This window comes from Leptosomus discolor, chromosome 23 (assembly GCF_034619465.1).
Source record: "Leptosomus discolor isolate bLepDis1 chromosome 23, bLepDis1.hap2, whole genome shotgun sequence".
In the NCBI taxonomy this organism is placed as follows: domain Eukaryota; kingdom Metazoa; phylum Chordata; class Aves; order Leptosomiformes; family Leptosomidae; genus Leptosomus; species Leptosomus discolor.
The window spans coordinates 1999038-2009106 of NC_141413.1; the positions used below are offsets into that span (position 1 = coordinate 1999038).

General features: G+C 51.9%; 3 non-coding genes across 3 annotated transcripts; 2 read left to right on the forward strand and 1 right to left on the reverse strand.

Moving 5' to 3' along the window:
- The first annotated feature begins 2573 nt into the window (after window positions 1–2573).
- On the forward strand, window positions 2574–2645 carry TRNAG-UCC (transfer RNA glycine (anticodon UCC)). The gene has a single exon. It is a non-coding gene; the product is annotated as a tRNA-Gly (tRNA).
- Window positions 2646–7829: 5184 nt separating this feature from the next.
- On the forward strand, window positions 7830–7911 carry TRNAS-AGA (transfer RNA serine (anticodon AGA)). Its single transcript has one exon. It is a non-coding gene; the product is annotated as a tRNA-Ser (tRNA).
- A 1760-nt stretch (window positions 7912–9671) lies between these two features.
- TRNAQ-CUG (transfer RNA glutamine (anticodon CUG)) lies at window positions 9672–9743 on the reverse strand. The gene has a single exon. It is a non-coding gene; the product is annotated as a tRNA-Gln (tRNA).
- Window positions 9744–10069: the final 326 nt, after the last annotated feature.

Genomic DNA, 10069 nt, shown 5'->3' on the forward strand with positions numbered 1-10069 from the left:
CTCACTGGCTGAGAACACCCCATATGGATGAGAAAACATTAGGAGGTGTGCCATTCTTAAAAACCCCAGGTATATAAATATGGCCAGAACAGCAATCGACCTGAATCTAATATAAAACCACTCCACTTGCACGGGACACTGCTTTAGAGCAATGAAGATTAACATCCCAGTGACCATACATCCACAGCAGCTGCCTGGGAGAAGCAGATACTGATTTCATAAGCAATAGGAACTGATCCATCCTGCCCTTAACAGGAGTAATTTGATTGGTCGATACAACTGTATTGTAAACATCTATAAAACCTGCTTGCTTCTATAGCGGGGTCTGCCATGCGTTAGGCCAGGACACCACTATGTGCACAGCTAAAGCAGGGGAATGATTTCCCTTGGAAATCCTATGCTCTCACTTTCCATCACTTATCAGCAATCCTGGTTAACAAGGTAGGTCCTGGAAGACTGGAGGCTTGCCAATGTGACGCCCATCTACAATCAGGGCCAGAAGGAGGATCTGGGGAACTACAGGCCTGCCAGCCTGACCCTTGGAAATCCTATGCTAAACAACCTTGTTCCCTCCTCAGACAGCAAAGAACTGACTTTTACGCTGGGTCCAGTCCCACAGCACTCTGGGAGCTGGGGTTCTGGGCAGGGTTGCAGCCCTTGTGAGCTCACTGGAGAGCAGCTCCTCTCTGCCCTGTAAAGCAACAAGGTGCGCCCTCACTGCTGAGTTTCCTTCAGCACCTGCAGAGCTGGCTCAGGTGGTCAAAGAGAAAGTGCCCAGGCAGGGTTGTGGGCAGGAGATGTGGGGAGAAGGGTAAAGCACAGCCCTTGTGCTGCCCACCACAAGCCCACTGCCAGTGAGGTTTCCAGGGGGACTTTTTCCCAGTTCAGATGAGAGCACAGCACACAAGAAGGGAAGGAGGCATGAGTGTTGGCAGTGCCAGGGAGCATCAGGCAGGGCTGCAGGAGATGCCAGCTGCAGTGCTGGCGTGAGCTGAGTGGTGCAGTGGAAGCGTGCTGAGCCCATAACCCAGAGGTCGATGTATGGAAACCATCCTCTGCTAAGTGAGCTTTTTCCAGGCTCCTGACAAAGGCTGCCTGCCCCAGCAAGTTTTAGCCTACACTGCTCCAGCTCTCTGCGCCCCCGTGACCATGTCTCTCTCGCACCCTCAGAGCCTTCTTTGTCCCTTCCCATCAGGCAGCTCAATCTCAACTTCCCAGCTGCAAGAAGGGAACTCCAGCAATCTGCAGGTGGGGAGGAGGACAAGGCTGCTGCTACTTTGGGAAACACCAGTGCAATTGGCTTAGCATCTGGGGGCTTTCTTTGTCCTAGTCTGTCTGCTGAGCAGGGCCAAGCAGGTATTCCCTATGGACACTGTATTGGCTATAGGTGGCAAACTGTTGGTAGTGGAGGGCAGCGGGGATGCTGCAGGGTGGCCTCTGTGAAAAGAGCTAAGGGGCAGCCCCATGTCAGACATGGCTGGTTCCATCTACCTCCACAATACTGAGCCATCTGTGAAGTTTGTGGCATGGAGAGCACCCGTGATGGAGCTCCAGGATGCGTTGCTCCTTCCCTTGCCAGGCCATGACCTTTCAATTGCAATGACCCCTCAAAGACAATTGAGGGCGGCCTCTTCCAGAAGTCCTCCCTGTCCCAGTGCTTCATGAGCTGGCAGCAGGAATACAGCATGGGTATCTGCAGGTGAGCTCCATGCTACCTGACTACCTGATGGGCCAGAAGCCATAAGTTCACTTGGGTGTTGACTGAGAGGTCACGTCTGGCTCTGCAGGCCATCCCCAGGAATATGGCTCGCGCTGGGTGCCAGTCTTCATTCCATAGTGGATACCACTGCATGGTAAATCACTTTAATCCAAACACTTCCTGGTGCAAAGTCAGTCACTTTTATATTTAGTCACTCCTTGGTCCACAATGGTTTTGCTAAGCCATGTCCTTGCGTTTGTCTTGACCCATGAGCTTTCTCATCCAGTTTTCAGTGCCCTGCACCCCACTGAAAGTGGGGAAAGGAGTGAACAGCTGGGGGGGTGTTTGGCTCGGTGCTTAAACCACCACAGCTACCTACACAGAAACGCACACACAATTGCATAGTCCATGCATAGCTGGCACAGGTATGAATGTAGGTGGGGAGCATTTCCATTAGCACCCCCAGAAGCACCCTGCACACTCCAAGCGGCGTAAACAAGAGAGATTCCCAATCCTTTTCTTTCCCTCTGGCTGCTTAGGGCTGGAGATCAATGCTGGACAAAGACACCCTCTGTCCCACATGCAAAGCAGCAGGTCTGCCGAAGCCTAGTCCAAAGGATAGATGCGTGCAGTGTTGCTGCATGGAGCTCAGTCCTGGTTTGTCCCGTGTGGTACTGCAAGCATGGGCAGTTGCTGGTGCTAATCACGCCTAGGCATTGAGTAGTGCATGTTGAGATGCCCTAGCTGCTGTGTTACCCAGAGAGAAAGCACCCACAGGCAAGCATCTTGAGGTCATGTGTGTGCTCAGATACCTGGCAGGAGGAGGCCACTGAGGCTTGGAAGAGGAGGATCCGGAGGGATGAAGGGCTGAGGTGCATTGGTGGTATAGTGGTGAGCATAGCTGCTTTCCAAGCAGTTGACCCAGGTTCGATTCCTGGCCAACGCAGACAAGCTTTTCCTTCACCTGGCTGCACAGTGCTTTGCCCACTTGGCCACAGCAGGCTTCAGGGGTGCTGCTTTGAATCCTTCAGACACTCCCAGGGAGTGCTGAAGCACTGGAGCAGGTGCCCAGAGAACTTTGGGATTCTCCATACTTGGGTATCACACTCAAGTTTCAACAGGGCTCGGGCACTGAGCAGCCTGTTCTACCTTTGGGGCTAGCCCTGCTTTGAGCAGGCATTTGGACTAGTGTCCTCCTGAGATGCCTCGTAGTCACGTCCCAGAGAAAACTGTGCACTCATTCCTCTGCATCTTGGGCATTAGGTGAGCCTTTTCCCCACAGGAACCGGAACTCAGTCCTTGCTCAGTGCTTGGCACATCTCCTGTCCTTTTGCCTTGACTGTCTGCCCCCATTCCCACACCCTGCTCCCTGAGACCAGTACAGCATTCCCGCAGCACTTGGTGTGGCAAAGACCTCCTTGCCCAGCCTCCTTGGCCCTCAGCAGGGAAGTAGGAAGCACCCTTGTTGCCCCAGAAACTGTCCACGAGGCTGCTGAGTGTTGGTCTTGCTGTTTCCTAGGCTCTGAGGGGAATGGAGGAAGTCGTGGGAAAGGCAGTTGTGTGCCTGAAGCCCCTTGAGCAGGTGTCAGCTTGTGCAGAGCCGTGATTTGCTGACGGTTGCTTTGGTTGCTCCCATGAAGGACTGCCGTGGCCTTCGAGAGATGCTGCCCCTGTGCTGGGTGCTGTGTGGTCTGCAGCACATGTAGGAGATGCGGTCGCCTGTCAGAAGCCCTTGGTGGGAGCAGGGCAAGGATGCTGCAGTAGGCACCTTGCCCTGCAGCAGTGCCAGGAGGAGGCTGGCTGAGGTGGGCTGGCTCTGGCAGCTGCAGGGGGAGGAGCAGCAGCTGTAACAGCAGTAGCAGCGGCAGCAGCAGCAGCGGCGGGTCACATTTGCTGAGTGGTCTAACGTGCTGCATTCAGGTTGCAGTTTCCCTGGGTTGAGTCCCACTCTTACTTTCCTTCCCTTTCCCTGTGGGAGGGTCTTCCTTTTCTAGGCATTCTGATGTCCGTTTGGTGACAGATCAGGTCTTGCTGCGTCTCCCAGCTGCCCTCACTAGCAGCGGGGCTTGGAAGAGTAAACAGGTCTGGAGAGTCACTAGGCAATCCCACTCTCCCCTACAAATCTCACATTCTGCATGCCTCTCCCCTGAAATGCAGATCTTTGGACATTCTTCAAACACTCACCCACAAAATCCTCTCTCCCTCCTTCCACTTTACACCCCAACAACCCTTCTGGCTGGAAGGCATTTCAGGGAATCAGAGAGTGCATCCTGCTGCTTCAAGCAGGCTCACCCCAGCTGATCAGCGCTTTGGCCTTGCGGGTCGAAAAATACCTGGACGACAGACCTGTTGCAGTCTCTCTGGACCCCTGTTCCCATGCTCAGGCACCCTCAAGGTGATTCTTTTTTGTTTGTGGAGCCAGCCACAAGCTGCCCGTTCAATTTCTGTCCTCGGCTCTCATCCTGCCCACAGCACAGTAATCTCCTTGTAGCACTGGGAGGCTCTGATTAGATCCCTGCTTAGCCTTTTCTTCTCCTAGCTAAGCAAGTCTTGGGTCCTCGGACCCTGGCTATCCTAGGGATCCTCCACTGAACTCACTCCAGTTTGCCATCAACAAGAGGAGTTAGAGTTGTGTGCACACTTGCAGGGCTATATTACTGGTATCACAGAGACATGGTGGGGTGGGTCCTATGACTGGAGTGTTGGAATGGAAGGGTGTAGACTTAGTAGGAAAGACAGGCAGGGGAGGGGAGGAGGGGGTGTTGCCTTCTATGTCAATAAGCAGCTGGAGTGCATGGAGCACTGCCTGGGGATGCAGGAGGAACTGACAGAGAGCTTATGGCTCAGAAATAAAGGGAGCACAGGGTTAGGTGATATTATAGTGGGGGTCTGCTGCAAGCCACCCAGCCAGGAGGACCAAGCTATGAGGCCCTCTATAGACAGACTGGAGCAGCCAGCCTCACATTCACAAGCTCTGATACTCATGGGGGACTTCAACCACCCCGATATCTGTTGGAGGGACAACACAGCAGGGCGCAAGCAATCAAGGAGGTTAATGGAATGCACTGATGATAACTTCCTTCTCCAAGTGCTAGAGCAGCCAATGAGAAGAGGTGCTATGCTGGACCTTTTTCTTACCAACAAGGAGGGGCTGGTGAAGAATGTGAAGCTCAAGGGCAGCCTTGGCTGCAGGGACCATGAAATGGTGGAGTTCAAGATCCTTAAGGCAGTGAGGAGGATGCACAGCAAGCTCACTAGCCTGGACTTCAGGAGAGCAGACTTTGGTCTCCTCAGGGAAGTGCTTGAAAGAGTACCGTGGGATACAACCCTGGAGGGAAGAGGGGCCCAAGATAGCTGGTCAATATTCAAGGTTCACCTCCTCTAAGCTCAGGAGCGATGCATCCCGACAAAGATGAAGTCCAGCAAAAAATCCAGAAGACCTGCATGGATAAATAAGGAGATCCTGGACAAACTCAAACAAAAAAAGGAAGTCTACAGAGGGTGGAAGGAAGGACAGGCAACCTAGGAGGAATACAGAGAAACTGTTGGAGCAGCCAGGAATCAGGTCAGGAAAGCCAAGGCCCTGACAGAGTTAAACCTGGCCAGAAACATTAAGTGTAACAAGAAAAGCTTCTATATGTACGTCAGTGACAAAAACAATACTAGTGATAACGTGGGCCATCTCCGGAAAGAAACAGGAGCCATGGCTACCCAGGATATGGAGAAAGCTAGCCTATTCAATGACTTTTTTGTCTCAGTCTTCATCGGCAAGTGCTCTAGCCACCTCTCCCAAGTTGAAGAGGGCAAAGGCAGGATCTGGCAGAATGAAGAGCTGCCCACTGTAGGAGAGGATCAGGTTCAAGACCAACTAAGGAACCTGAATGTGCACAAGTCCATGGGTCCTGATGAGATGCATCCACAGGTCGTGAGGAAGCAGATAAATTTGCTAAGCCACTGTCCATCATATTTGAGAAGTTGTGGCAGTCTGGTGAAGTTCCTGCTGACTGGAAAAGAGGAAACATAACCCCCATGTTCAAAAAGGGGAAAAAAAAATATCCAGGGAACTACAGACCAGTCAGTCTCACCTCTGTGTCCGGCAAGATCATGGAGCAGTTCCTCCTGGAAAATATGCTGGGGCACATGGAAAATAAGGAGGTGATTGGTGACAGCCACATGGCTTCACAAAGGACAAATCATTCCTAACAAATTTGGTGGCCTTCTAAAATGGGATTACAGCATTGGTAGATAAGGGAAGAGAAACTGATGATACCTACCTGTACCGCATGAAATTCTTCTCTCTAAATGGGAGAGACATGGATTTGACAGGTGGATAAGGAGTTGGCTAGATGTTGGCACTCAAAGAGTCATGGTCAACAGCTCGATGTCCAAGTGGAGGCCAGTGATGAGTGGTGTTCCTCAAGGTTCTATATTGGGACAACATTTTTGTTGGCTATACAGACATTGGGATTGAGTGCATCCTCACCAAGTTTGCTGATGACACCAAGCTGTGTGATGTGGCTGACACACTGGAGGGAAGGGATGCCATCCAGAGGGACCTTGACAGGCTGGAGAGCTGGGCCCTTGTTGAACTTCATCAGGGAGTTGAACTTTATCAGGGAGTGCAGTGATCAGACAAGCTGCAATGGTTTCAAACTGAAAGAAAGTAGATTTAGGAAGAAATTATTCACTGTGAGGGTAGTGAGGCACTGGGACATGTTGCCCAGGGAAGCTGTGGATGCCACCTACCTGGAAGTGTTCAAAGCCAGGCTGGATGAGACTTTGATCAACCTGGTCTAGTGGAAGGTGTCCCTGCCTATGGCAGGGGATTTGGACTAGATGATCTTTAAGGTCACTTCCAACCCAAACCATTCTACAATTCTATGATTCTATGATCTCCTTTCTTTCATTCCACAGATAGTCCTTCTTCCTCTTTTTTTAGAGACTGGGGCAACTTCTTTCTTTTTTTAGTCATCAGGGAGCTACCCTGCACTCTGATCTTGAAGCTGGAGACCCCCTGAGATGTATCTATTCCTGTTTCAGGCCCAGTGGCACATACTATATATGATAATCCAGGATGTGGCTTTGACCAACGGGGTTTCAACGCAGGAAGTTTCCCTGCACTGGCAGTTACTCATCTGCAAACATAACCAGCACCCATTGAAATAGACACAGGTGGGAGTAAGGACACCACTGCCATGGCATCAGCAGGGAGGTGTGAGTCCTTTTCCTGGGAGAAGGCAGCAGTTACAGCCCAGGCTCTGGGGCATCTCTCTCCAACACCACTGCCAGGACAGAAGCATCCTCAGATCGTCCCACTGCAGGCTGCATGAGCACTGGTGGCATTTTTCAGAAGGACCATGGTCAGGAAGTATGAGTCAGAGTGCACACATTTATCAGGAAGAATGGACATATGCAAGGTAGTATCAGAGCATGCTGGAGCACGTGGTGATTGAGGGAGATGCTGAAGGAGCCAGGTTTATTCAGCCTGGAGAAGAGAAGGTAAGAGGACACCTGATTGGAGCTTTCTGCTGGGTGAATGTGGTTCTTTGGTTGTCAAGGCCTGCCCTCAATCAGAAAGACCTCAAGAGTGCAAGGCCAGGAAACGACCTGGCCTCCTGTGTGGGCCGGATGTGTCAATTGTGGTCTTTGTTCAATGGTTGACACCACCCTATGTCCCCGAGAGCCTGGAGGTGCTTCTGGGAGGTCACCATCTCCCCTACAGCAGTGTGCCCACCCTAGTGCTCACAGCAGTCCTGGAGTCCCCCTCAGGTAAATCTGAGAAGCAAAGCGGGGTCTAATATCCCACCCCACAAGTACCACCATCCTTAGTTGTCTCCACACAGTTGCCTCTCCTTATTCCCTGGAAGCAGGAGAGAGGGCAGCTGCGGTGTGAAAGCATCCCCCTGTGTTGGGATATCCCAGGTGCCCATCTGAGGAGAAGGTGCTGGGAGCTACAGCTGTAGCCCCTGAGGTTCCACCTCTCATGGCCTCTGGAAGCCCGGTACGTGGCATGCTGAGCACAGCACCCAAGTGCAGGGCTTTGAGTGGAGTGTGGCCCTGAAAGTGCCAGGGAGCCGTGTATGTCATTGCCCCCAGCATGTGATGAGCAGGGCAGGGAGAGCTGGAGCAGGTAGTTGAGGCCAAGTGGTGAAGGCGATGGACTAGAAATCCATTGGGGTTTCCCTGCGCAGGTTTGAATCCTGCCAACTACGGGGTACAGTCTCATTTGGGCTACCTACAATTGACCACACTGCAGCTGTGGGACTCAGCCCCGACAGACACAGTCCATCCAGCTGCAGGGGGTGCCCAGGGACACCGTAAAACCCCTTGCTCACCTCTCTCTTCCTCACCTCCCCCTAGAAAATCCTGAATTAATGGGTAAACCTGCTCCCCTCGACAAGACAGGCAAGTTGAGGAAAGAGAAGGGACCAGAGCTGAGTATGAGTCGTGAAAAGAAGTCCTGTGTTGTTGCTTCTTGAGCAGAACTTAGTAGCCTGATCTCCACTGACAACCCAAGTAATACAGCCCCACCAGCTCTCTTCTCTACACCTGAAACCGGAGCAGCTCATCTCCAAAGACAGCTTGCAGAGCATGGCCCTCAGTGCTAAAATGAAGGGAAGACATCTCATGGACAGCAGGCACAGCATAGCACAGAGCTTCATTCACAAGGCAGTGCGTGTCCTCAGCACAAAGCTAATTCTCTCTTCCCATCAGGCAGCACAATCACCGACTTTAAATCCATAAGCAAGGATGTCCATGACTCTGCAAGTGGGGAGGAGGAAAAGGCTGGTGCTACTTCAGGGAAGACCAGTTAGATGGACTAGACGGCCTGAGGCCTTTTTCCATCCTAATGTGTTTGTTTGAAACGTGCTGACAAGATGGGACAACCAAAACTGATGACTGAGTCAGCTTGATCTCGGTCTCCATTGCCAGGTTTACCAGAGCTCTGGTTTTAATACAAGCTCCTGCCTGGGGATGCTAGCGTCTTTGTCTTACACAAGACGTTGATGCCACGCCTGTACTTGGATCCCAGGCACAGCCTCTGGGCTGGTCACTACATGGTTGGAAGCAAGGGCTCGCAACTTCTGACCTCTTTCAGTGCCCAGGGCTCCTGAGGCGCTGCATGAGGCCCTGGTAGTGCTATGCCTTCCTGCAGATGTCACTGGGGATAAAAGCCGGGTGGTTTTTGCACATCTACCCTGTGCCTCTCCCCTGTATCCATTCAGGTATACAAGTGAAGCCCTGGAAATTCTCAGAGGCTTTGGTTCCCAGCAGACATTTCTGTCTGATCCATATCTCAGCCCAACTGTGCTCCTCCTGGTAGCCTCTAAGGCCAGAGACACGTAGCCAAGCCACTCTCTGGCTTGCCAAAGCCAGCCATCAGCCAGAAAGACCTCAGGAAGGTCTTTCCAAATTCTAGGGAGAACAGCAGCCCCACTGGTCCCATCTGCAAAACCAGAACCTGCAGAAAGGCCAAGAAGGAAGCAGGCAAATGTCTGGATATGAAAGACTCAGCCCAGTGGGGCTTGAAGCATCTTTGAGATTTATTGCTGCCTGTAACCCACATGTGCATACCCATCCAGGAGAGCAGCCCTGCTGGAAACCCTCTGGCAGGGGCTGGACCCCTGACAAGGAGACTTGGGGGCATGGAGCAGATCTGGTCTTCAGGACCAGATGTAAAGATTCGATTCAGGGCCCAGTGGAGGACCAATGAGTCACCTGGCCTCCTGAGTGGGTCAGCCTCGCCTGAGCTGCATTTCCAGGTGCTCAGCAACTCTGGGATATCTCTGGCTGCCCACTGAAGCCTGTAAGGGAGGCACAAAGTGTCTTCCCCACAGTGTCCCCCCAGGGAGAAGCAGCAACAGAGGCTACAGTGGTAGGAGCAGATACCATGATCTTGGGGAAGCAAATGGGCTGGACACTGCAGCAGACTAAGCAGGCTGAGAAAAGCCCTGAGGGAGCCAAAAGAGTAAGGTCCCACTGAGATTTGAACTCAGATTACTGGATTCAGAGTCCAGAGTGCTCACCGTTACACCATTGGACCTCCTGGACATCTGTGCTTTATTTATTTATTTATTTTTAATTTAATTTTATTTTATTTTATTTTTATTTTTTTCCCTGTGGCCACTCCATCTGAGCCATGTGCTCATGGCTGATCCTAGCAGTCTTTCTGTCTCCCTGGCCAGCACCAAGTGCAGCCTTCCTCCAGGGCCACTGGGCACTCTCTACTCACAGGGCCTTTCAAGGGAGTGGCAGAGCTTTTGGCACAAACTTAGCATACTGTCTCTTACAATGCCCAGCCTGCTAACCTGTGAGAATCTTGTTTTCACATAATTAGACCTGGTTATGAGTTTCTAGCTGAACCTCTTC